General features: G+C 45.8%; 1 protein-coding gene and 1 non-coding gene across 2 annotated transcripts in view; both read left to right on the top strand.

The window, feature by feature from the left end:
- Positions 1 to 21,649, top strand: part of LOC124795537 — a 318,628-nt gene that overhangs the window by 213,259 nt on the left and 83,720 nt on the right. The window lies entirely within an intron of this gene.
- Positions 20,076 to 20,150, top strand: Trnas-cga. The gene has a single exon. It is a non-coding gene; the product is annotated as a tRNA-Ser (tRNA).

Below are 21,649 nucleotides of genomic sequence, written 5' to 3'. Positions count from 1 at the left end.
CGAACACTTTAATCTCTCCGTACGAGCTCTTATTTCCCTTAATATATCTTGGTGATCGTTTCTCACTATGTAGGTCAGCACCAACAAAATATTTTCGCATTCGGAGGAGAAAGTTGGTGATTGGAATTTCGTGAGAAGATTCCGTCGCAACGAAAAATGCCCTTCTTTTAATGATGTCCATCCCAAATCCTGTATCATTTCAGTGAGACTCTCTCGCACATTTCGCGATAATACAAAACGTGCTGCCCAACTTTTTCGATGTACTCTGTCAATCCTACCTGGTAAGGATCCCACAACGCGCAGCACTATTGTAAAAGAGGACGGACAAGCGTAGTGTAGGCAGGCTCGTTAGTAGATCTGTTACTTTTCGTAAGTGTTCTGCCAATAAAACGCAGTCTCTGGTTAGCCTTCCCCACATCATTTTCTATGTGTCCCTTCCAATTTAAGTTTTTCGTAATTCTAATTCCTAGGTATTTAGTTGAATTTACGGCCTTTAGATTTGACTGGTTTATCGTGTAACTGAAATCAGTTACGCATCCCTTTTAGAGCTCCCACTGCTTCTAAAATTTGATAATAAGAGGTACAGATAAGTGAATATATGAGTCCTACAGATTTTTCCCTACATGCTCAAGAAATTTGACAGTCACTTTATGCAGGCGAATGCCTTTAGAAAGCAAGAGAGGAAACGCTGTTTCAGGGCGGAGGTAACCCATAGTCATCAGAGTTTTCAGGAGCTCTGACTGTCCATTGTCACATTTGAAACACGAAAACAAGATGTGGCATACATCAGCTTATGACTCGGAAGCACACTCACGTGTAGCGGAATCTATAGAGATGTACAGGAAACGAGGACGGTTAAAGCAGAGGCGAATGATGCTGGAAATCGTACAACGTTTCGAATGCGTCCGCGTATACCACTCCTTGTAGGAATTTGAGGTTCTAATGCCGCATGGCATCCATCTTAAGTTTGTTGCGACACATTCCACATCTCTTGCTAATGCTTTTTTCCGCGCTCTTGACTTCACTTACGTAGTCTGCGTATAATAATTTCAAACCGAGAACAGTTCCTCTAGAGGCTGCTTGCTTCGCTAAGACGTTGACTTCCTGTCACAGCAGATGCCAGCGTGGGAATGCACTCACAGCAGAATGATTGCATGCCCTCTCCGTTTACAGCGAATTTTTTCCAGTACCACAGCCAAAATATAACGGTTGGTTGTTTTGTTCCATCTTCGGTCCTGAATACTTTTAACAACTCTCTGGGAGTCAGACGCGATTGATATCTTTAAGAAGGAAGCTGAAGACGCAATCTCAGTTGTCAACAAAACTGCCAAAGTCTCAGCCGTAAAAACTGAAGCACCTGTAAGCAATTTGCAGGCTTTACTTATCTGGATCTTAGGGCATAGAAAAACACATCCAGTACACTCGTCTTGCGGAATTTTGGATCCATCAGCATGTATACAGATATGAAATGGCTCTGAGCACTATGGGACTTGACGTCTGAGGTCATCAGTCCCCTAGAACTTAGAACTATTTAAACCCAACTAACCTAAAGACATCACACACATCCATGCCCGAGACAGGATTCGAACCTGCGACCGTAGCGGTCACGCGGTTCCAGACTGTAGCGCCTAGAACCGCTCGGCCACTCCGGCCGGCATGTATACAGATATGACCAGGCCGCTAAGCATCAGTGATTCAACTAAATCTACAATTTACGTTAACACTAAGCGAGATTGTCGTATTATAGTAATAGACTGGAGCTGAGTGTGTCAAGAATAAATCAGTGATAGAAAGCACAAAGCACTCGGTCGTTGAATTACCAAACAACCGCCCACCGACTTATTTAAAACGGCCGAAAAATTGAACAATTATATTATATGGAACGGTAGGAATGGAAAGGTAATCGTTTCTAAGAAAGTTACACGCGCCCTTGACTGTAATAATATTATTATTCAACTGCCGTTATACAGTTTAAGAAATCTATTTCAGGCAACGGCCAGGGCAGGAAGAATAACGAACGGATTACAAAAAATAGTAAGGTGCATTCTCTTGAAACGGGTAATTGACAGTGTCTTTCCTTTCTAATTACAAATCAATCTTTTGCTAATACGAACTATAAAAAGAAAGTATTATATTTGGCACATAATACCGTACAGGGGTCCAGATAACATAAACGTTTGACGGTGACAACGTTGTAAAGAGCCGCTGTAAGGTATATCTGTGACAAATTAGTTGAAACACTCAAACTTCCGCGTGCTCGTCCCTGATTAGTTGACATTTGACGATCATAGCCCTTCAGAATTGGACACTTCCGACGAACGGTTGTCCAGAAAATTCTTTGCCCCGCCCCCCTACCACGAAATGTTCTAAAGTTATCTCTTGGTTGGTTTTGTACACGCTGACGACTATCTCTGCTCGTGCATCAGGCCTGTAAACTTACAAGCACTTGTCGTCTCGTAAGCTTCATACGGAAAGATCCCTTTCTCAGTCTTGTTTTGGGGTTTAATCTCTGTGGCATTCTCTCCAGTAATGGGTGCCAATAGACCGCAGAACGGTATTGTTTACATTCACTGTAACCTTGTGTTTGAAACACTGTAAAGGTATTTGTGAACGACGTTTGGAGTCGTTGCCGGACCAGAGGAATCCCGGCCGGATACCTCTGCGGGACACCTGAGACGGGCAGAGACGGCCCAGAGCTCTTCCTGCACCTCGCCATATTCCGCCGAAACTTCTCCACGAGGCATCCGGTGGCGCGGGCCAAAAAACCGCCCCGGGAATGCGGCGTTTCACTGGCGGGGACTGGACCGGCGCGTTTGCAAGCGAGGAGGCCGTTCATTAGGAGCTCGCCAGGAATGCCCTCGGCACGCGGCCCGACCCGAAAGGGAGCTGCTCTCTCTGCCTCTGCCGGGACCTTTTTCCGCCGCGGAGGAAGATCAGACTGCAGGCCTCTTTTTTCTCTTTTTTCCCTTTTTGAGACGCGCTCTGCCCATTTAGAAGAGAAGTACCGTTCGGGAAGCCGGCGCCGTCATCCAGCCAGAGAGCGGCCATCAGTCTGCCGGCGCCAATGAAGTGTGGCGCGGTGGCCACATTTGTCTCCACCGACAGCCCGGCGCTCCGGCACTGTCGCTCCAATAAGACAACTTCCCAGGGCGACAACAACACGCTGTTTTGTTTATTCAAGTGGACATTGTATTAAAAGAGAGATTGTCATTTAGACTACCTCCCTCAGTGATTCATTTCGATACTGAACTGTAATAGGACTGTTCATATTTCTAAAAATATCGGGAATCCGATATATCGATACTTAGAATGTCGTATTGGCGCTGTATCTATCGGAGAAGTAGTCGATATATCAAATGAAAAAATATCGAACTGCTAGCCAAAAAAATGTCGGATGCACATTGTAAATACTAGGGTCGTTCAATAAGTAATACCTCAATTTTTTTTCTCAGAACATACGAGGGTTGTTTTTTAAGTAAGGGCCGTTTTTATTTTTAAAAAAAATATACAAATACTTTTGTAAAAAAACTTTTATTTCCTGATTCTACACACTTTTACCTATTTTTCTACATAGTTGCCTTGTTTATTTGTCATACCGTACAACTAAGTTTTTAATTCCCTCTTCAAAGAATTCGGCCGCCTGCTCCGACAGCCAAGAGTTGACGGCCGCTTTCACCTCATCGTCGTCATTGAAGCGCTGCCCTCCAAGATGGTGTTTCAGGTACCGGAAAAGGTGAAAATCGCTAGGAGCAAGGTCGGGGCTGTATGGTGCATGGTCCAAAACTTCACAGCCAAAATAATCGATCAAATCCCGAATCTTTTGAGAGGTGTGAGGCCTAGCGTTATCGTGCAGGAGCAAAACTCCTTTTCTCAGCATGCCGCGCCTTTTGCTTTGAATTGCTCTGCGGAGCTTCTTTAGAGTTGCACAGTAAGCATCTGAGTTGATTGTCGTTCCTCGTGGCATAAAGTCCACTAGCAAAACACTGCGCCGGTCCCAGAACACAGTTGCCATAATCTTGCGCGTTGACAGCGTCTGTTTGGCTTTGACCTTGACGGGTGAGGTTGTGTCGCCATTCCACCGATTGTCGCTTGCTTTCGGGAGTGATATGGGATACCCACGTTTCATCTCCAGTGACAATTTGACTCGACATGTCATCCCCTTCTTCCTCGTAACGAATCAAAAAGTCCAATGAAGTGGCAAATCCCTTCCCTTTGTGGTCCTCTGTGAGGAGTCTAGGTACCCACCGAGAACACAGTTTCTTAAAGTTTAAGTTTTCAGACACAATTTTGTACAAAACCGATCTTGAAACTTGTGGAAATTCCAAAGAAAGAGAGGAAATTGTGAATCTTCTGTCCTCACGAATCTTTGTTTCAGCTGCAGCCACCAAATCATCAGAGATCACAGAGGGCCGGCCTGAGCGTTCTTCGTCATGGACGTTTTGACGGACATTTTTAAACTCTCTAACCCATTGACGCACTTTACTTTCGCTCATTGCATTCAAGCCATAAACTTCTGTTAACTGACGATGAATTTCTGCAGCTGATAGGCTTCTCGCGGTCAAAAAACGTATCACTGACCGTATCTCACACGCGGCGGGCGATTCAATAATCGTAAACATTATAAAGTAGCACAGCGATGCGTACACGTCAGCTACAGAGCTGCAACTTGCATCAGTGTGGATGCCGGCAAGTGGCTCGGTGGATTGTTGCGGCGTCCGCGCGAACTACGGGACTATACGCGCGAACGGCCCTTACTTAAAAAACAACCCTCGTATTTATTGTTAAGAGTCAGAATGTGGTGACAATATACATCAACATGTCTTGTCCATGTCCTGTTTTTCTACGTAGTCTCCAACACGTTCTATGACCGTATGCCACCGTTGTGAAGGAGCATGTATTCCCTGCTGGTAAAAGCGCTTGTCCTGTAGGCGTAACCATTGAAACCTCCCATAATGACTGTGCTGGTAAAGCTCTTATGTTATTTGAGTTTCAAACAGCTGAGCAAAACTGAACGTATTCAGACATTTCTCTCTTTACTTATTCTGATCAACACTAAACTGAGACACAATATTTTTAGCGCAACGCAATCTGACTTCCAAAAATCCCTAGAAAAGAATTGCCCTGACTAACAATAACCTATACCTTTCATGAATCACTTACCCCACAAAAATCTTCGTTACTCGAACTACTGCAATACGGCGAGCACCAAGACTGCCAGCTAAATAAAAGTTTCTAACGACTGAAGGCACTAACTACTGATAGTCATAGTCAGCAAATGAAAGATTTTGATAGAGAACAAACAATGTATTTACCTTAATAATGTTCAAACGTCATCACATATTTATATCAGTTCACGATATCCAGTATTACAAATTTACTCTCTCTGATGGACACACGTCCAGATTGTCCGCCCTCAAAACTCCGCCATCTCTCTCCCCACATCCACCACTGCTGGCGGCTCACCTCCAACTGCGCAACGCTAAGCGCTGTTCACATCCAACTGCCCAACACTACTATAGCGAATATTCCAACAATGTCAACCAGCCACAGACTGCACACAGCACAGTCAGTGATTTTCATACAGAGCGCTACGTGGCGTTACCAACAGAAAAACCTAAACAGCCCACTTACACCATGTTTTCACTGCATGACCGACACTCTCGTCGCCTTCAAAGTGTGTTCCCCGTAGAGAATCTTTAATTAGCCCAAAGAAATGGAAGTCGGCACGAATAATGGCATCCGCACGATTCAGCATGTCTGGAGCAGTGGCTGTGACAGGACGTCCCGAGCGTGGCTGACCATGGAGCTCTGTTTCTGCATTTCGTGAGGCTGTAACTCTCTTTACCCATCGCCCAACTGTACTTCTATCAACTCCAGTACACTGTACACAAACCTTTATGGATGTTCAATACGGTTTCTGTTTCTGCGCACAAAAATTCAGTGACAGCACGCTGCTTGTAACGTGAGTCGTATGTAGACGCCATTTTGACGCTATATAACGACTCTCCCATCTGCCAGAACGGTTCGAAACTTCACCGCCGCAGATCAAATGTGTAGTACGAACAAGGACTTTTCTCTATGCATATTAATGGCGTTAAAAAAAGTCGAGTATTACTTATTGAACGACCCTGGTATACTGCCAGATTCAGAACTGTATGTTTAACTATTGATTTATTATTAGATCAACAACCGTGCTTTTCAACAGAATCGCAAGGAACGTCGCGAGTCATCGCATTGTGGTTTGTTGTATTCCGGTTGGGCTACAGAAGCCGTAGCCTGGTACAATGCGTCCTTTCAGTCTTAGAAGGTAAGGAAGACGCAGTCATATTTGTTTGGTGGCACAAATATAGGGGAGTCTACTTTGATTGAGAATATTTTATGCCTAGATATGACTGTGACCGTTGACACGTACGTAAGCATCCTGTCTGATCACCTGCATCCATTCATGTCCATTGTGCATTCCGACGGACTTGGGCAATTCCAGCAGGACAATGCGACACCCCACGCGTCCTGAATCGCTACAGAGTAGGTCCAGGAACACTCTTTACAAGTTTGAACACTTTACTGGCCACCAAACTCCCCAGATACGAACATTATTGAGCTAATCTGGGGTGCCTTACAACGTGCTATTCAGAAGACATGTCCACCCCCTCGTACTCTTAAGGATTTATGGACAGCCCTGCAGGATTCATGGTGTCAATTCCGTCCAGCACCACTTCAAACATTAGTCAATGCCACGTCGTGCTACGTCACTTCTGCGTGATCGCGGGGGCTCTGCATGATATTAGGGAGGTGTACCAGTTTCTTTGGCTCTTCAGGGTATAATTTCAGTTTCGGACACGTTAATATCTTAGCGAGGCAGTTCGCACATAATTCTAAAGTATATACGAAAGTCACAACGTCAGAAATTAGTAACGATGTGAAAGAAGACGTGTAGAAGATCGGTGCAAACACCCGCAGTTGATCCTCAAGGAAACCAAATGCAACGTACTGCATTGAAATAAGCGGAAAGAAACTTTATTGATCGATTTGACGACTGGAGTGTGAGTCCGAAGCAGTTTGCAGTGAATCAGCCAAATAGTGCTAAGGGGGAAAGGCAGGTGTGGGACTGAGTGATCGCAAGAAAGCTAAGAAATCGTAACCCGCCTACAAAACTGGTAACTTCTAAATCCACCTAACTCTGGAATACCACTCGTCAGTGTGGGATTATTTTGTAGGTGGCATTAGTAGATGAGACCGATCAGCGGATTGTTTGGTGAACTGCGGGACAGTAACAGACACACCTTTCCAACTCCAGCGCCAGACAACACAACAGATCAAAGAATCGTCTGGAAACATTTTGTTTCTTCCCACATGTATCTAGCGAAATGAGTATGACTGAAAAATTGGAGAAATTTTGTGCAGTCTAGGGTCGTTCTTCCGGCGCATCATTTGCAGGTCGAAGATATAGGATGTGAATGACTCTGATATCGTAAGTACACTCTGCTGCACACCGTAAACTGGGTTGAGGAATCCAGGAATACTTGAAGCTTTGCACATCACCGAGTGCTGAACTCATGAAGGGTTTTTTCTACAGTAGATAACATAGCTGTTACATCCAATGTGCAGTGGTAGTTTAATGCAGGTGCTACGCCCGAAGTCGTTCCTACGTATCTGGTGGTTAATCTTGCAACGCCGTGACGTAGAGTGGGTGGGAGCATGGGAGCAGCAGCCAGCGGGCGAGAGACGTGTGTGCTAGTATACGAAGGGAGTCCCACAACAGAATTCCTTTGAGTGAAACGGTTACTGGAATATCCCTTGGATAATGTAACAGTTAATATTCATATTTACAGTATTGATTAAAATTTACTTAACAAACAAACTATCTGATTTACCAGTGTTGCTCGCTTTTCGACGTATCCCAGCCTTACATTAAAGAGGACGCACAAATGTTTCTCGGTTTTCTTGCCACGTCACATCAGCTATTACGCCCAAGCTTTCAACTGTGCCATCGGCAGGAGGTGTAGTAGTAATAGATCGTGTGGTAATTTTCTTATGCAGTTGCCCGAATTACTCACGAAGGGTCCACGAAATCACTGAGCTTCCATATACTACGAGAGAATATTTCGATGTTTGCGATGGAGGGTCATTACTGGGGACGCTGATTCCGTTAGATGGTGCTTAACTTGCCAGTTTCTCTGGATCCTCGTGGCACTGTGCACAGCCGGTGTCCCGGATGTTGAACATTCTGATCCCAACGGCTTCTGCAGTGACAGAATCCCAGTAGGTGGCTGCGCGAGATGAGTTTTTCGTTTTATAAACTCAATCGGGTACTCGTTTGTGAGCCTGTTTTTGACAACAACAAATTTGTCAAAATCGCTGTATGGACTGCAGCATCAGTTCTCCGCTCAGTGTTCTGGAGTCGTGCACATTGACTGACCAGTCTGACTGCTATCACATTCATAAGAAACTTCATAAATGCCAGGAATGCTGAGGTCAAGGTCGTCTTTTTACTGCATGCGGAGTCGCCTTAATTTTATTGAGCTGTCGGAAAAACGCTGCGATTTTGTTTCAGCTCTGTCGTGATTAGACGATAATTAATTGTTTGGGAGTGGCAAGTATCAAATTTCTCACCAAAAGGGAATGGGTCCAGTGGTGGGGGCAATCCCACAATGTCAGCAGAACGCTCGTCACGGTGCCTAAATAGGAGGGAACGACCGTCTCCTGGGTGGCAGCCAATTTTCACAGAAACAGGTCGTGCTTCCCGGAACGCTTGTTGTGGACACTTGCTGGCGATAATCCGCTTGCGACAGAAATGGATGCTGCCTGTCGCCACAGCTTTGCCCTTTGGGTGCTTGACGCTGAAATACTCCGCCTACCCCTGCCATGGCACGAGAAAGCTCGTCGGTTCCCTCCAAAATTACACGGACTGCCCAATCCAGAGTCAGACCCCCCGCCCCCGCCGCAAGAAGTGGTGCAGTCAGTGCTGACAGGTGGAGAGAGGCTGTTTAATGTTGTTGTTGTTGTTGTTGTTGTGGTCTTCATTCCAGAGACTGGTTTGATGTAGCTTCATCTCCGAATAACTACTGCAACCTACCTCCTTCTGAATCTGCTTAGTGTATACATCTCTCGGTCTCCCTCTACGATTTTTACCCTCCACGCTTCCCTCCAACATTAAAATGGTGATCCCTTGGTGCCTTAGAACGTGTCCTACCAACCTATCCCTTCTTCTAGTCAAGTTATGCCACGAACTCCTCTTCTCCCCATTTCTATTCAGTACCTCCTCATTAGTTACGTGACCTACCCATCTAATCTTCAGCATTCTTCTGTAGCAACACATTTCGAAAGCTTCTATTCTCTTCCTGTCTAAACTGTTTATCGTCGCTGTTTCACTTCCCTACATAGCTACACTCCATACAAATACTTTCAGAAAAGACTTCCCGACACTTAAATCTATACTAGATGTTAACAAATTTCTCTTCTTCAGAAACGCTTTCCTTGTCTCAATACTAGATGTTAACAAATTTCTCTTCTTCAGAAACGCTTTCCTTGCCGTAGCCATTCTACTTTTTATGTCCGACCACAATCTGTTATTTTGCTCCCCAAATAGCAATTCTCGTTTACTACATTAAGTGTCTCATTTTCTAATTCAATTCCCTCAGCATCACCTGATTTAATTCGACTACGTTCCATTTTCCTCATTTCGCTTTTGTTCATGTTCATCTGATATCCTTCTTTCAAGACACTGTCCATTCCGTTCAGCTGCTATTCCATGTCCTTTGCTGTCTCTGACAGAATTCTACTATCCCTCGTCTCTTTACCTACATGATCCTCTGCTGTCTTCACTATTTCACCTCTCAAAGCTGTTCAGCACCATTACCAAACTCATGGATTGTAATGATGCTTTTTGCAAGGTTTCAGTTTGAGGATTCCGTTGCTTTCCCCTGTTTGCGCACAGAAAAAAAGAACATATTCGTTCGTCACCTAGTTGATTAGGCAACTAGAATGTTCGTTTATCTGTATTATGTATTTGTCTCATTTGTGTTGCTTTTGCAAGCTGCAGTGATGTGGAAGTCTCATGCATTTTGTTTCCTGCTGTCTAGCAATCAAATATCGGTTCCACATTGCTTAGAGTCATTCTACACTCCGGGAAATTGAAATAAGAACACCGTGAATTCATTGTCCCAGGAAGGGGAAACTTTATTGACACATTCGTGGGGTCAGATACATCACATGATCACACTGACAGAACCACAGGCACATAGACACAGGCAACAGAGCATGCACAATGTCCTCACTAGTACAGTGTATATCCACCTTTCGCAGCAATGCAGGCTGCTATTCTCCCATGGAGACGATCGTAGAGATGCTGGATGTAGTCCTGTGGAACGGCTTGCCATGCCATTTCCACCTGGCGCCTCAGTTGGACCAGCGTTCGTGCTGGACGTGCAGACCGCGTGAGACGCCGCTTCATCCAGTCCCAAACATGCTCAATGGGCGACAGATCCGGAGATCTTGCTGGCCAGGGTAGTTGACTTACACCTTCTAGAGCACGTTGGGTGGCACGGGATACATGCGGACGTGCATTGTCCTGTTGGAACAGCAAGTTCCCTTGCCGGTCTAGGAATGGTAGAACGATGGGTTCGATGACGGTTTGGATGTACCGTGCACTATTCAGTGTCCCCTCGACGATCACCAGTGGTGTACGGCCAGTGTAGAAGATCGCTCCCCACACCATGATACCGGGTGTTGGCCCTGTGTGCCTCGGTCGTATGCAGCCCTGATTGTGGCGCTCACCTGCACGGCGCCAAACACGCATACGACCACCATTGGCACCAAGGCAGAAGCGACTCTCATCGTTGAAGGCGACACGTCTCCATTCGTCCCTCCATTCACGCCTGTCGCGACACTACTGGAGGCGGGCTGCACGATGTTGGGGCGTGAGCGGAAGACAGCCTAACGGTGTGCGGGACCGTAGCCCAGCTTCATGGAGACGGTTGCGAATGGTCCTCGCCGATACCCCAGGAGCAACAGTGTCCCTAATTTGCTGGGAAGTGGCGGTGCGGTCCCCTACGGCACTGCGTAGGATCCTACGGTCTTGGCGTGCATCCGTGCGTCGCTGCGGTCCGGTCCCAGGTCGACGGGCACGTGCACCTTCCGCCGACCACTGGCGACAACATCGATGTACTGTGGAGACCACACGCCCCACGTGTTGAGCAATTCGGCGGTACGTCCACCCGGCCTCCCGCATGCCCACTATACGCCCTCGCTCAAAGTCCGTCAACTGCACATACGGTTCACGTCCACGCTGTCGCGGCTTGCTACCAGTGTTAAAGACTGCGATGGAGCTCCGTATGCCACGGCAAACTGGCTGACACTGACGGCGGCGGTGCACAAATGCTGCGCAGCTAGCGCCATTGGACGGCCAACACCGCGGTTCCTGGTGTGTCCGCTGTGCCGTGCGTGTGATCATTGCTTGTACAGCCCTCTCGCAGTGTCCGGAGCAAGTATGGTGGGTCTGACACACCGGTGTCAATGTGTTCTTTTTTCCATTTCCAGGAGTGTATTTTGGTTTGCAACAGCTTTCAGAACATAGCTCTGTATTATTCACCGTCGATTGTTCACTTGACTAGATTAAATAAAAGTTTTTGTGTTCTCAATCTGACAGTTTGAGATAGCGAATGCCCTACAAATTCCCTATGTTGAGGCGACAGTTGAAAAATAAATTGTAACTTGATGTATTTCAAGTACTATATTTAAAGATGTAAGACATGCAGAGATGGTGAGGATTATCAAATGCGCACAGGTTTTTATAGCCTTATTTCGATCTATTCCAGGTCTGTTAGTTGTGTCGCCATTCATGTTAATTGCGTCTTGTGCCCTGTGTAGCAACATCTTCCTTACCTTGCATTTAATTTCTGCAGGCACTAAATCAGCTAATCACACATCTGCTGCTTTATGATGGACTGCTAATTTTCAACCTTTCCTGACCAGGACTCTATCTCTTTTCTTTCATACCTCCAAGCAAAGGAAGGAGTGCTGTAGGCTGACCATCTTGTGATGGTTGAGTATCTCCACGTCTGCTTGTCTTAGAATATGTCATTCGCTATATCCATTCTTCTGGAACACCTATTTCAGATACGTTATCTCAGAATGCATGAATTCTGAGATTTAGATTTATGTATCAGTGTATACCAAACTGCTCTCTTTTAGATTGGACAGTGAAAGCTTTGAGCACTATGATACAGAACAGTCAAACAGAGTGGCTTGCTGTAAATGCTGCAATTTTTGTTCAAAGAAACCACCTAAAGATGGTAACTTTCGTTCTCTCTACATTTCAGCGATGAACTAGATATTAGCGTGTGTATTGAATAGTTTAAAAGCTTCGATATTCTGTGGCCAGCTAATAGAAGTTCCGTCTCCATAACTAAAAACGTAACACAAGGGTGCTGAATGTGCCATAAAAAATTTATCCACTGCTGGAGACAACGGAGGACGCGTTTCATAAAATCTACTGGGGGGTCGTCAAAGTATCATGAAACTATCTGGTACGACAGAAAGGAAAGAGGTCTGCTAATAGTTGTTATGTATTTTGCGAAGAGGCTTTCGTGAGGCTTTTGTGAAGAAAGAGACGACATCCAAAGTGATCATAATTTCTTTTGCATGTATTCTGATCTGTTTAATTATTTCAACAAACGTATAAGAGTTTTTAATTGATTTTTGCAGTGACCAACTGTCGGGTAGTAAATGGTTAGATGTTTCGCTAACCTCTAGGTTGGGAATCTATAATATTAATGGTAGGTCAGAATGGTATGTCTTTTTTGTGGATTTTAGTCAAACGAAACAGTCTAGATGGCCACGTTCACAGATTCTTAATCATGTTTTCTGGTAAGTCAGGATTCTTCAGTAGCTCGCCGTTTTCCTGCTAAGTGAACGTGTTGTTGTTGTGGTCTTCAGTCCGCTTAGTGGTTTGATGCAGCTCTCAATGCTACCCTATCCTGTGCAAGCTTCTTCATCTCCGAATTACTAGAGACTACATCCTCCTGAATCTGTTCATTATATTCATGCCTTGGTCTCCCTCTACGATTTTTAGCCTCCGCACTTTCCTCTAATAGTAAACTGGTGATCCCTTGATGCCTCAGAACGTGTGCTACCAACCGATCCCTTCTTCTAGTCAGGTTGTGTCGCAAATTCCGCTTCTCCCCAGTTCTATTCAGTACCTCCTCATTAATTACGTGATCTATCCATCTAATCTTCAGCATTCTTCTGTATCACGACATTTCGAAAGCTTCTATTCTCTTCTTGTCTAAACTATGTATTGTCCATGTTTAACTTCCATACATGGCTACACTCCACACAAATATTTTCCAGAAAAGACCTCCTGACACTTAAATCTATACTCGATGTTAACAAATTTCTCTTATTCAGAAACTCTTTTCTTGTCAAGTGGACATGTAGGTACTTATCTCATAGATGGGATCTATGCTGCCTTACAAGAGTCGCGTCTTTTGATGATGATACGCTGTGATGACGATTGTCTGGTTAGAAGCAAGCTATGCGGCGACTACAGCCGTTATGAAGTACTTGCCGCGTATTCGCAACTGCGAGTATGGACAAGCAGCAGCTGTAGAATGGAATAACGACAGTGTAAATGTGTCGGACCGGAACTCGAACCCGGACATGCCGCTTATCTCGAGCGGTCACCTTACCATTTGGCTACGCTTGCACGACTCACGGCCAAACTTCCTTATGTCGTCAACCGTGCGTCTGCAACGAGTACATCCACTATGAACACTATGAACAGGCGACACATTTAACTCGAAAGTCGGTTGCGCGGTGTCGGCGGATAGATACGATATTACTGCACCTGTGTTATTCCGAATTACATTGCAACTGCGAATACATTTAATGTGTTTGATAACGGCTGTAGTCGCCTCAGGCACTGTTCCGGCATGCATGTCCTAATGAGCTTAGCATCGTAATTCGGAATAACTCAGGCATCGCAATATCGTAATAACAGAGTTATCCAAACAGGGAAAGGGGCCTACGGTTTGAGGCGGAACCCGAACTACGTCTCATTCGTGGTGACTTCTCACGCCGTCGAGTGGTGAAGGCTAGGTTAAAGGCAAACCAAACATTTCCGTAGTACGACCAGGATTCGATCCCGCGACGCCTCGGCAGGCAGGCACGCACTTTTCGACTAGGCCACTAGGCCAAGATGCTTGTCATCAGAATATAGAAGAAAGGGGAGACGTTGTCCACCGAGAATGGTGAAATAAACATCCAGGTCCATATTCAAGGTAATCTGAATGAGTTGAGTGCTGGTCATGCTAGGAAAATCACACCCAAAACATAACAGTAACACCTCGTGCCTGGACTGCACGCTCTGCACACTGCGATTTAAGCGTCGGTTCGCCCGACGCCTAGCGTCATTTGAAAAGAGGCGAAATCGCCGTTTCCCCAACCATACCGCACGTCTCCAGCAAGCTGACGGCCACTCTGTGTTGTTCGCTCCCCTGCAGACGTGCAGCTTCGTGTCTCGCTGTATGCAACGGCCTTTTGCGATTCACCCGACTCCGATCGTCAGTCACTCGCAGTTCGCTTTGCAACGTGCACTCGGCAACTGGTTGAGATGGACCTCCGTTCACTGACAGCAGCTATCCCTGTCGGGTTTGAAACAGACTGTCACTGCGTGATACGTGGCTTCCAGCGGTAGACCGTCCTTCGAAGACAGGTTGGACGGTTGGCGTTTTGACACGCCAACAGCTCGGGTTACTTCATTCACAGTGTGGCCCCCGGCACCTCCAAACACGGTAGGTACTTGCTGGCACGCTCCCATGCCGACCTGCCGTCCTGCTGTCATGCAACCGACTGGCACAAAACACTCCACGCCTCTTCTGCCAGTTTTTACGCCATTTGCAGATCTCCAAAGCGACGACTGTGCTGTTACAAGGGTTGACAAATGTTTTGTCCGCTGATCGTACGATAGCTTTTTCTACTAAACCACGAGCCCAAATTCTCTGGCAAGTACCTTTCTGCAGATGTTTCTTATGAAAGCTGCCAACCTTTATGTACTTCATTCTTTATATGGTATTTGTTTTCTGAAAATCGTCTTAAGTGGTTAATTATGTCATTTTATGCTCATAACACGTTTTTTTCCCCTCTTGAATTTTAGTATTCTTTTATAAAAACGCTAATTATGTACTTCATTCTTTATATGGTATTTGTTTTCTGAAAATCGTCTTAAGTGGTTAATTATGTCATTTTATGCTCATAACACGTTTTTTCCCATCTTGAATTTCAGTATTCTTTTATAAAAACGCTAATGGAATTCAATAATTTGAAAGCGCGCCAAGTCGCTCCTTGCGATGCCTGTGACGTCACTGTCTAGCTCGCTGCTCCTACTGCCAAAGAGCTAATTCACAGTGACTTCCTGTTTCGGAATTTACGTTTCATAAAATGGATTAGAAATGTGTAGTGCCACAAATACATCCACAAACATTGTTTTTGAGTGTTTTAGGGAATGAGAAGGTGTGTAAAAATTGGTTGGACTGTATCGGCAAAAAGCCACCACGTCAAAGCTCATGTTCCTATTACTTAATTGAAAATGTCTTGCAATCTGAAGATAACATTAATTTACCTCCGAGATACGCTTTCTGAGTGTTACAAAGTCGAGGAAATTAAGGTTTTACCAAATATTGTCGTTATACCCACTTCTTGCACGTCCTTGGTAGTCCGGCTGATAGAGTGGTGGTCTTCCGAATGTTTAAATATGATATCCATAGGTCGCTGGTTCGTATCTAACCTGCAACAATATTTTAACTTATTTAAAAACAAAACGACAGTGTTTTCATGCGAAAACCAAATCACAGCTACATAAATTCACCACACCGATTAGAAACAGAGTATTGTTGTTTTTTTCCTTGGCGTTTACATGCGCCTACATTTGCAATAGCCGTTCACACACGTCACGTTCAAAAATATATTTTCTAGTTAACGTAACCACACAACTTTTTATTTTATTAGAAACATTTGTTTATTTTCTTACTGTCCAGCTAGGATAGTTATAGTGTGAGGTTCTGAAGTTTCATCATCTTACTTGAGATGACGTTGAGTCTGCTTCAGACTCTGACGTCACCTTACACTCACAAACAGCAGAGCTCTTACGTTTAACTTCATGCTCTATGTGCTTTACATCGCTCCGATTACGAAACCTGATCGTCCTTTACCTAGCTGTGCGGTGGCAGCATGATGATGTATTCACTACCAGAAATTCTTTCCAGAAAAAGGTAATTCTTTGTAAGAAAAGTAGATGCATTTATCCTCAATTGTCCATTCCTCAGACTAAGATCATTTTGAAGCTATATACAACACAGTCGACCATGGAACGAGTTCTTGCTAATGCCATTTTCATATTTCGTGTAAAACTTTATGACTCTTCTAGGATTCGAATCTGTGCTCTTCTTATGTCCAGTCTTCTGCGTTATCCGTTGCGGCAGAGACCACTTACTTCTTGCCATATCTCTGCTGAGTATCTTGTAGAGAGGAAATCCGCACTAAGATTTGCCAAGAATAATTGTATTGTCCGTCGGGTCGTGGCTCATGACTGATAGTCGACAGCCTAGATATAAGTTACCGACCCTTTTGCGAAAGTTTCACTATTCCTTAGTTTTGAGCGGGTTTATTGATGTTGCAGGGAGCAGGGAAAAGAATATCCCTCCTTGAACATATTGCCTCTCTGAGTGCGGCATAAATATATAAATTTTCGTAAGATTTCCACTATCAGAGATCACAAATTTCTTTCTCTTGTTACTTAAAAGTTGTAAAAGCGGTTTTCGGCACGAAGTAACTAAACTACACTACTGGCCATTAAAAGTGCTACACCAAGAAGAAATGCAGATGATAAACGGGTATTCATTGCACAAATATATTGTACTAGAACTGACATGTGATTACATTTTCACGCAGTTTGGGTGCATAGATCCTGAGGAATCAGTACCCAGAACAACCACCTCTGGCCGTAATAACGGCCTTGATACGCCTGGGCATTGAGTCAAACAGAGCTTGGATGGCGTGTACAGGTACAGCTGCCCATGCAACACGATACCACAGTTCATCAAGAGTAGTGACTGGCGTATTGTGACGAGGCAGTTGCTCTGCAACCATTGACCAGCTATTTTCAGTTGATGAGAGATCAGGAGAATGTGCTGGCCAGGGCAGTAGTCGAATATTCTCTGTATCCAGAAAGCCCCGTACAGGACCTGCAACATGCGGTCGTGCATTATCCTGCTGAAATGTAGGGTTTCGCAAGAATCGAATGAAGGGTAGAGCCACGGGTCGTAACACACCTGAAGTGTAACGTTCACTGTTCAAAGTGCCGTTAATGCGAACAAGAGGTGACCGAGACGTGTAACCAATGGCACCCCATACCATCACGCTGGCGATGACGAATACACGCTTACAATGTGCGTTCACCGCGATGTCGCCAAACACGGATGCGACCATCATGATGCTGTAAACAGAACCTGGATTCATCCGAAAAAATGACGTTTTGCCGTTCGTGCACCCAGGTTCGTCGTTGAGTACACCATCGCAGGCGCTCCCGTCTGTGATGCAGCGTCAGGGGTAACCGCAGCCATGGTCTCCGAGCTGATAGTCCATGCTGCTGCAAACATCGTCGAACTGTTCGTGCAGATGGTTGTTGTCTTCCAAACGTCCCCATCTGTTGGCTCAGGGATCGAGACGTGGCTGCACGATCCGTTACAGCCATGCGGATGAGATGCCTGTCATCTCGACTGCTAGAGATACGAGGCCGTTGGGATCCAGCACGGCGTTCCGTATTACCCTCCTGAACCCACCGATTCCATATTCTGCTAACTGTCATGGGATCTCGACCAACGCGAGCAGCAATGTCGCAGTACGATAAACCGCAATCACGATAGGCTACAATCCGACCTGTATCAAAGTCGGAAACGTGATGGTACGCATTTCTCCTCCTTACACGAGGCATCACAACAACGCTTCACCAGGCAACGGCAGTCAACTGTTGTTTGTGTCTGAGAAATGGGTTGGAAACTTTCCTCATGTCAGCACGTTGTAGGTGTCGCCAGCGGTGCTAACCTTGTGTGAATGCTCTGAAAAGCTAATCATTTGCATGTCACAGCATCTTCTTCCTGTCGATTAAATTTCGCGTCTGTAGCACGTCATCTTCGTGGTGTAGCAATATTAATGGCCAGTAGTGTATTTCCAGAAAGAGTACTTAAAAACTCAGTAACCTCGGCTAACACTCATGTAGCACACGTATACGTTCGTCTTACTCCTAGTCTATAACGTCACTGGAGCTTCAGCCAATAACAGGGCGCTTTCGATTGCGTTACCAAATATTATTTAATGATCTTTTAAGGTTTGATTACATGAAAATAACAGGTATTTTGTGATGATGTTGACCGTAAATGCGACTTTTAATGTTATAATCATTCCGCATAACATCAGTCCGAACCATGTTTTTGACATAGGAAAGTAGCCTACTGTCTGCAGACACCACACAGTGTCTGAGGCGGCCGGTACTAGGGCCAGACTGAGGACACGTCCGCTCCTCAGCCCGCGGCGTGTTGCCCCCAGCAGGGCCGCCAGCTCCTGCCCTGCAGAAGGGCCGCCTCCCTGCAGAAGAGCCGCCCCAACCTGCCAGTAATGCATCGTCCCTGCTTATAACTCCCGCCATCTGCCGGAGCGCCTTATGAGCCGCCGGCGGAATTATGCAGGCGCGACGCGCACTAAATCTGCGGATCCAGCACCGCCCCGACCTAATTACAACCCAACACCAGTCGTTCACCTCAGCCGCAGACAGCGCGCCAATCTTGTAATCCTTTAACCGCCACCCTCGCTCTGTCTGCAGAGGAAGTATGTCGCGTGTTCTCGCCTACAGTAAATCTCGCCCTTCCGAAACACAAATTATTTGTATGTAAATCGCACGCGAGGTGGGGTAATGCAGGAGTGCAAATAATGCAGCGAAGCCAAAGGAAGCATTAACATCACCTTTATCTTAAAATATAACGTGCTCTAGAAATGAATTAGTTCCCGTAGAAATACTATTTGGCTCCGTCAGATCCGCAGCGATGAGAAATAAATCTGTCAACGCAGTCGGGCTTAGATGAAAGAAATTACGCTAAGCTTACGACGGTAAACAAGTCATGTACAGGGTTAGGAAATCTAAGGATCGCGTCTTTAAACTGAAAGGATTTATCACGTAAGAAAAATAAAAAATGTTTAAATGTGTGTGAAATGTATTGGGACTTAACTGCTAAGGTCATCAGTCCCTAACCTTACACACTACGTAACCTAAATTATCCTAACGACAAACACACACACACCCATGCCCGAGGTAGGACTCGAACCTCCGCCGGGACCAGCCGCACAGTCCATGACTGCAGTAAGCAAAATAGTTTTTTCCTATATCTTCTCTCATTTTAACTGAAATATGATTAATAGCGGAGGATGGACAAAAGGAAGTTGTGTGAAAACACCACACACGTAAAATGGTAGATTCACTGCTCTGTACACTTCACTTGACCGCTGCCTGGCTACTCCTGCGGCGTACTGCGATGCTACGGCGCCAGGATTTCGCAGTGTACCATGAAGGCAGACATGTGCCTGCAAACACGAAAGAATTGAAACTTCCTGGCAGATTAAAACTGTGTGCCCGACCGAGACTCGAACTCGGGAGCTTTGCCTTTCGTGGGCAAGTGCTCTACCAACTGAGCTACCGAAGCACGACTCACGACCGGTACTCACAGCTTTACTTCTGCCAGTACCTTGTCTCCTACCTTCCAAACTTCACAGAAGCTCTCCTGCGAACCTTGCAGAACTAGCACTCCTGAAAGAAAGGATATTGCGGAGACATGGCTTAGCCACAGCCTGGGGGATGTTTCCAGAATGAGATTTTCACTCTGCAGGCTGTGGCTAAGCCATGTCTCCGCAATATCCTTTCTTTCAGGAGTGCTAGTTCTGCAAGGTTCGCAGGAGAGCTTCTGTAAAGTTTGGAAGGTAGGAGACGAGGTACTGGCAGAAGTAAAGCTGTGAGTACCGGTCGTGAGTCGTGCTTCGGTAGCTCAGTTGGTAGAGCACTTGCCTGCGAAAGGCAAAGGTCCCGAGTTCGAGTCTCGGTCGGGCATACAGTTTTAATCTGCCAGGAAGTTTCATATCAGCGCACACTCCGCTGCAGAGTGAAAATCTCATTCTGGAAACGAAAGAATTGATTATTTTGTTTCTGGCAGTCGATAACTAAAGCGGTATGACTATTTCTGGCAATAAACTGAGGTCATGGGAAGGTACTGCATATGATGGTGGATTGTCCCTCGCACAGCCCTCATACCAACGCATTCATGGCACCCGATAATCAAATCTATGCTGATGTGGCCGTGTGTAGAGCGTCGGTCGTCGTCTTCGACTTTGCGGAGGCGACTTGACGATGGATACGTACCCACCCTCCGTGCGAGAGGCTCTCTGCTACCATATATCCCACTTACCGGTTATTTCCCAGTCACTAATAACGTATCTTTTTTAAGGCGCGGCGTTTCAGCTGGAACCGAATTTCGTACCTGAACGTGGCCTAGCGGTTCTAGGCGCTTCAGTCCGGAATCGCCCTGCTGCTACTGTCGCAGGTTCGAATCCTGCCTCGGGCATGGATGTGTGTCATGTCCTTAGGTTAGTTAGGTTTAAGCAGTTCTAAGTTCTAGGGGACTGATGACCACAGATGTTAGGTCCCATAGTGCTTAGAGCCATATGAACCATTTTTGAACTTACAATATGCTCAAGAATTCCGCAGCAAACAAATGTTATTCGTTTATTATCGGTCTGTATTTTTACGGGTCCATTTTTTCACACTTCTCTTCTACATTAGCGACCTGCGGATTTTTTCCAGTCGTTTATGGTTTTTCGTGCTGGGTGAAAGATTAGAGATAAATCGAAGCTAAGTAAGCAGCCAACGCCTGAGAGATCTCTCTGTAGAACCGAACTGAGATTCCATCCCGAGCCGGCAACATATTTATTTTCAACTGTTTCAGTTGGTTCTCAGCACCAAAGATTCCTACTACTATTTGCTCGTTACAGGAGACTGTGCGACGACGTAACGGTTTACGTCCGTACCATCCTCCAGCGTGAATGGTGTTACAAACGCGAAATTTAAAAAATCAGCTTTATTTTGTCGTCTTCTGTAGCCACACGAGACTGGTCAACGAGTGACTGGATAGAGAGAGTAGCAATCACTTTAGTGATTTTACTTAAAACTAAACTAAACTCCGCCGCAACAGGTCATGAAGGCCCAGTGCCACCGACTGGTCGCACTGGATGCGGATATGGAGGGGCATGTGGTGAGCACACCGCTCTCCCGGCCGTGTGTCAGTTTACGAGACCGGAGCCGCTACTTCCCAACCAGGTAGCTCCGCGGTTTGCCTCACAAGGGCTGAGTGAACCCCGCTTGCCAACAGCGCTCGGCAGCCCGGATGGTCACCCATCCAACTGCCAGCCCTGCCCGGCAGCGCTTAATTTGGGTCATCTGGCGGGAACCGGTGTTACCACTGCGGCAAGGCCGTTGGCAAGTCATTTTAATTAGGACTAGAATTTTCTCCGGATCTCTGCACGATTTTTCGCTAACGTATTACGGCGGAAGTTG

This window comes from Schistocerca piceifrons, chromosome 4 (genome assembly GCF_021461385.2).
Source record: "Schistocerca piceifrons isolate TAMUIC-IGC-003096 chromosome 4, iqSchPice1.1, whole genome shotgun sequence".
In the NCBI taxonomy this organism is placed as follows: Eukaryota; Metazoa; Arthropoda; class Insecta; order Orthoptera; family Acrididae; genus Schistocerca; species Schistocerca piceifrons.
Note: the sequence above shows the minus strand (reverse complement) of the source record. Positions and strands in the feature narration are given on the sequence as shown.